This window comes from Austrofundulus limnaeus, unplaced genomic scaffold, assembly GCF_001266775.1.
Source record: "Austrofundulus limnaeus strain Quisiro unplaced genomic scaffold, Austrofundulus_limnaeus-1.0 Scaffold1238, whole genome shotgun sequence".
NCBI lineage: Eukaryota > Metazoa > Chordata > Actinopteri > Cyprinodontiformes > Rivulidae > Austrofundulus > Austrofundulus limnaeus.
Window position 1 is genome coordinate 54676 of NW_013953640.1, and position 5673 is coordinate 60348.

The 5673-nt window shown below is 42.7% G+C and overlaps 1 protein-coding gene across 1 annotated transcript in view; it reads left to right on the top strand.

The window, feature by feature from the left end:
* Positions 1 to 5673, top strand: part of LOC106534659 (extracellular calcium-sensing receptor) — a gene marked incomplete in the record, with an annotated part of 49951 nt that overhangs the window by 37604 nt on the left and 6674 nt on the right.

The window sequence follows — 5673 nt, forward strand, 5'->3', positions numbered from 1 at the left end:
GATGGATGGATGGATGGATGGCCCAGTTCCAGTCCAATTTCTGGAACAGAAAGCCACTCATTTGATGTCAACTAATGTTCCTCATTGTATAGTTCACTGGCCATCAGACAAATGAGTTTTATGTTACATGAATTGTTTGCAAAGACTCTAATGATTTGTCACACGAGTTCAACTATAGAACTGTAACAAGCTACCAAGCAACAACAAACTTTGGCCACCAGTAGCTTACCAACCTCTGTTGTATTGCCTTCTTGTTTTCAGCGTTACACTGCTGCATGGTTCGGTACAATCTTCTGTAGAACTGGTCGGTTCCTGAGCTACTTGAATTAACGATTCAAGTCCTAGCACCGAATAAGGTCCCATCAATACGAAGTCTAAATTAACCCGAATCCCAAATGTCCTCAGGCAGACATCATAATACCGTCCACAAACTAGTTGTGATGGAAGAATTTCTTATGACTCCCTAACTGCATATTTACCTTGACATGCCCTGTTCTGTATCTCTTGATTACTGTCATTATATAATCTGTTTCTCATGATTCTTAAAATACTTTATGTACTCATGTAATCTCATGGGCTATTTACTTGTAACTATCTCATTGGTTCCTGTATATCTCTGGCGCTCTTATTTTGTTAGCAGGATGTTTATATATTGTCTGTTTCCTGTTTCCAGGTCAGCGTGAGCTTGACAGACATTTTTGATTGACGTCTGTCCTGCTCTGCTCATTTCTTGCAAATACATCTTTCTATTAAATAATCTAAGACCGAGACCACACAGTTTCCACTTTGTTTATTTCCCGCATCTTTGCCCTGGCGAAATGGTGCCACGACAGGATGGTGTTGTCAAGTAATGGACTCTTTCTGTTGGCTGGCTGGCCTGTTCCGGGGCCGAAAAACCTTTTCTCCGACACTGTTTTTATTCCTCAAAACTGATTGGGGGCTTTCTTTTCGGCTCGGGGACAGGTGGGCTGCCCTGTCGGAGGAGAAAAAGGATCCTAAATTTTTGGAAAATGCAGTGAGATTTTATGACATTTGTTTATATTTCGATGCTAAGCTAAAACTGTGCTAAATATTGCTACCAGGCCTCGCTAGCCGGGAACACGTGAATTTCTATGGGGAAAATGCTAAGCTGACTTGAATTCGGCTCATGGTAGCATGGTCTGAGACACGCACGGATTTCTGTTTTTCTCATTTTTCTGTTTGGTTTAATTAGTCTTGTCGAAGGTAGGTTAGGGAATTTTTTTTCTAACTGAGGTAGAACGGATTGGTGTGCAGTTTTCCGTTCAAGGTAGGGACAATGATTAGTGGTTGTTTTGTCCTAAGTTTAGGTAATTCATTACCGATGTAGGTAGGTGACTGCTGAGTTTTGAACCAATACTATTTGGTATAGAAGACAGGCTAACTTGTTTTTTAATTAGCCTCGTCAAAGGTAGGTTAGAAATTATTCTAASTGAGGTAAGACGGATTGAAGTGCAGTTTTCCATTCGAGGTAGGGACAATGATTAGTGGTTGTTTTGTCCTGAATGTCAGTAATTCATTACCGAGGTGGGCAGGTGACTGCCGAGTTTTGAACCAATAATGTTTGGTACACAGTAGACAGGCTAACTTGCAAACCAGCCGAGTTTCTAAGGACGCGTCCTGCCCATATTGTTGTAAATGTGGGTTTTATCTTAGGTAGGCTGTGTGGTTGTGTATTTTGGTTACCAGCAGAGCCTGAGGAGAGCAATGCGTGCGTGTGTTTTGTTTTTTTGTTGTTAAAGAAAAGAGCAGTGAAAAAGAAAAAATATATATATTATAACGGAAACTGTTTGGTTTTGGTCAAATTTCTCTTCCTCTGTTTTTGATTCAATTGTCTTAACATTATTTCTTGTGTTCATCAACTAATCAATGAATCCANCTATAAAAATTAGCCATCTAAAAATAAGTAAAAAATACTAGATTAGACCCTTATTCTTTTCAAATTAATAATGATTAATAATCTGCAGTTTGACTGTTGCACTTGGTAAGACTTCTTGAAGTAAAAAAAAACTTTTCAGATTAACAAGATTAATAATCCAGCATATTCTGATCTTGTTTAGTATATGGGTCTAAAAACAAGATCAAACATACTTTTTAGCTGATATAACACTGTAAAACCTGGTTAGAGGAACATTTTTCTGCAGTAAAATGACTGTCTACTGCTCAGAAACATTAACAGATTAAACAAGCTTCACTTTAAACCTGGTCGGGACCAGGTTAGTTTCAGAGCACTTGTTACCATGGAAACATAAGTGCTTCGTAGTTCATGCAACCGATTCAAGGCTTAATTAATTCAGGTTTGCACCAAAATCCCGGGTCAAACCCTTATCCTAGTTTCATGAAATAGGCCTATGGTCTTGTCTTTGTGCCTTGTCTCCATGGAGATACAAGAGTTATCTGTCCAAGGGTGTCCCCATGGGGATTGTAGTGTGCCACAGAGAGGTGGTCACAGGTCACAATGGATGCCAGCCCTGCAGGATGGGGTGCTGTGTGGCAACACAGAGCAGTTCAGGGTCGCTGGAGCCTAAGGGATAACTGCAAACACATAAATGTACTAGAGCTGCGTGCTGTACATTTGGCTCTAAGGCACTTTCTCCCCAACTTGGAAGGAAGGCATGTGCTAATTCAGTCAGACAACACCTTTGTGGTCCATCACATCAACCACCAAGGTGGCACCAGGTAAGCACAGCTTCTGAAGGTGTCCAGGAACCTGTTGGGATGGGCCTATTCTCATCTGTCCACCCTGCGCACTGTGTATTCGCCAGGGCAGTACAACCAGGTTGCAGTCTCTCTCGTCAAGGGTCTGCCCCAGGGGAGTGATCTCTTCACAGCGACGTAGTACATATGGTCTGGGATCTATTTGGTCAGGCAGAGGTAGACCTGTTTGCCACGTAGCAGTCGGTGCATTGTCCCCAATGGTTCTCCCTCATAGGGACATATGGTGCGCTGGGTCAGGACGCATTAGCTCATCTTTGGCTAAGGGTCCTGCTCTACACTTTTCTGCCRCTTCCATTGATTTGGCCCACTCTTCAGAGAGCTCTCAAGGAGCACCACAGGCTATTGCTAGTGGCTCTGAACTGGCCAATATGACCATGATTCCCAGTCTGGGATTTGCCCTTGGAGCTAGAAGCCCTCTGACTCCCTTCATTTGAGCCTCTAGTGCAAGCTGGTCTCAAGTGGCTCTCATGTAAGACTGCTTTCCTGTTGGCAATTGTCTTAGCTAAGAGGGTTGGTGAGTTACACACTCCTTTTGTTAGTCCCTCATGCCTCAGATGAGAACCAGATGGCTCTGGTGTTACTTTGTGGCCAAACACTGCATTTCTGCCTGAGGTCTTGTCCCATTCTCATTTTAACCAGCCATTGAGATTAAAATGGTTCAGCCTACGCCAGGGATGGCTGGGGAGAAGCCTGAGTTGTGCCCTATGAGAGCACTGCAGCCATATGTTGCGGCTTCGGCAGGTGTGAGATGCTCAGACCAGCTGTTTCTGTGTTGAGACCCGAAGTTAGGCCATCCTCTTTCCAAGCAGTCTCTCTCCCATTGGATTATGAATGTCATCTGCCACGCTTACAGGGCTAGATGCTGCTCTCTGCCAGCCAGCATGAAGGCACACTCTACCAGGAGCATTTTCAGCTTCCTGGGCAGCTATGAGATGGGTTCCGCTGGAGGTGATAGGTGCTGCAGAGTCCTGGGCCCCGCAGAGCACATTTACCCGATGCTAAAATGTTGTAGTGGACACGCCCATTTCCCCTCACCTCATCTTGCCACTGATTGACCTTTGACCACCTGAGGTCAAAGCCCCCTCCTCTCACAGACTGAACTCTTTCCAGCTCTCATGTAGAGCTATTAAAAATTAAGCCTTTTCACTGTCCACTTTTCTCTGGGAAAGTTTGTGTTCTCAAGGATCTGTTATTTTGATGATAAAACAAGTCAAAACAAATGTTCTGTTTGATTTTGCTGTTCCTCTCACATGGATAATTCAAATGCATAAACCCTTTAAAATGTTTGACTGTGTCTTTAATTTTTCAAGGGCTCTATAGTAATATTTACATTATAATTTTGCATTTTGTATGATATTTAGAAATGTTTAGAAATGATGATTTAGTATTGACAGATTATGTAACAACCAATGCTTATACTTTAATTTTTTTACATTTTCTGCTTTTAATAAACATTACTTAAATGATAATTAGTTTAATAATAGTAATTCATAATTAATCATTAGTTAATTGCAATATTAGTTTAATGTTTCTCTGAAGAGTTGAGTTAGTCTGCTCATAATATCTGTGTGTTCTTCTGATGTCCTTGGGCCTTCACACACAAATATACACACACGGGGTTCTCATGGGAGCTCTGACCACCTGCAGAACACACACACACACACACACACACACACACACACACACACACACACACACACACACACACACACACACACACACACACAGCCGACCTGTGCAGCAGGATCCTCAGTGTGAACATGTGGTAAACATCCAGCAGCATGTCGGACACAGTTGCCTCTGGAGCATCTGTCAGGTAGTGGATGGGCATCGGCTTCCATCTTCCCACTTTAATAAGGCCTGCAGAACACACACACACACACACACACACACACACACACTTTCTGATTCATTAAAACTGGCTCTTTTCTTGCTATTCGTAGTAGTCTTGCTGTTCTCTGCTTTCCCCAAGCAGGGCATTGGGCGACTTGCCAGCTCTTTATAGTTCCTTCAATAGGAACTTTTAAATGCTTCTCTCGCAGCATAATTTCTCTTTTTACAAGGAAATAACTTTTTATAAGGACTTTGTCATTTTGGTGAAACACCATTTTTGTGTGTCAGGCTTCCGTGCCTGAAACCACATTCGGCTGTGAGCTGCTCCTCAAAGCTTCCTGGTCAACCTGCCGCTTTGCCTAAAGACCGAGTCCATGAGAAGGCCTCTTCCCCTTTGGCTGACAGAGAGAGTTAAGGTGTGTGTCATTCACCAGGCATTCTCCTCAAGAAGTTCTCTGTCCACTTGCCTCGCTGGAAGTGCTGGTCCTGATAACGGTAACGGCTGAAAGCTGGCTCTTTTGTCCCAGGCCATAAGCTCACGTCAAATACATAATTTAGCCTTAAAAAGAAAAACCTACAGAACCTTAAAAGATCTATTTGTGTCTATTTGTCTGTCTCTCTCTCTGCTCTCCCACTTACTCTCTCTCTCTCTCTGCTCTCCCACCAAAATCAAACACGCACCCACACACACACACACACACACATTGACCCTTTGTACATAAATTAATCTGCTTTTGCTTAGATAAATTGTTAGACAAATTGCTTAAAGGGGACCTATTACGCAAAATTCACTTTTTAAAGTTTTTTTTTCCTCAACTTTGGGTATGTACTTCTTAAAAAACATCCTAAGTCCAAAAAAATGCACCCAGGGGCATATTTACTGTAAGTAAATGTATTTTTAATGTATATTAATGACAAGTTTTATACTTCCGTCCTTTTGTGATGTCACAAACCGTACGACAACCCACCAGAACCTGCGTTCAGCCCCTTACCTAGCAACCCCCGGGTGAAACTCCACCTCCTCAGTATAAATGTTATGATTCTGTCTCTGTCTGTCTGCTCTTGACCCAGTTCTTGCTCCTGTCTGCCTCTGCCCCTCCCATC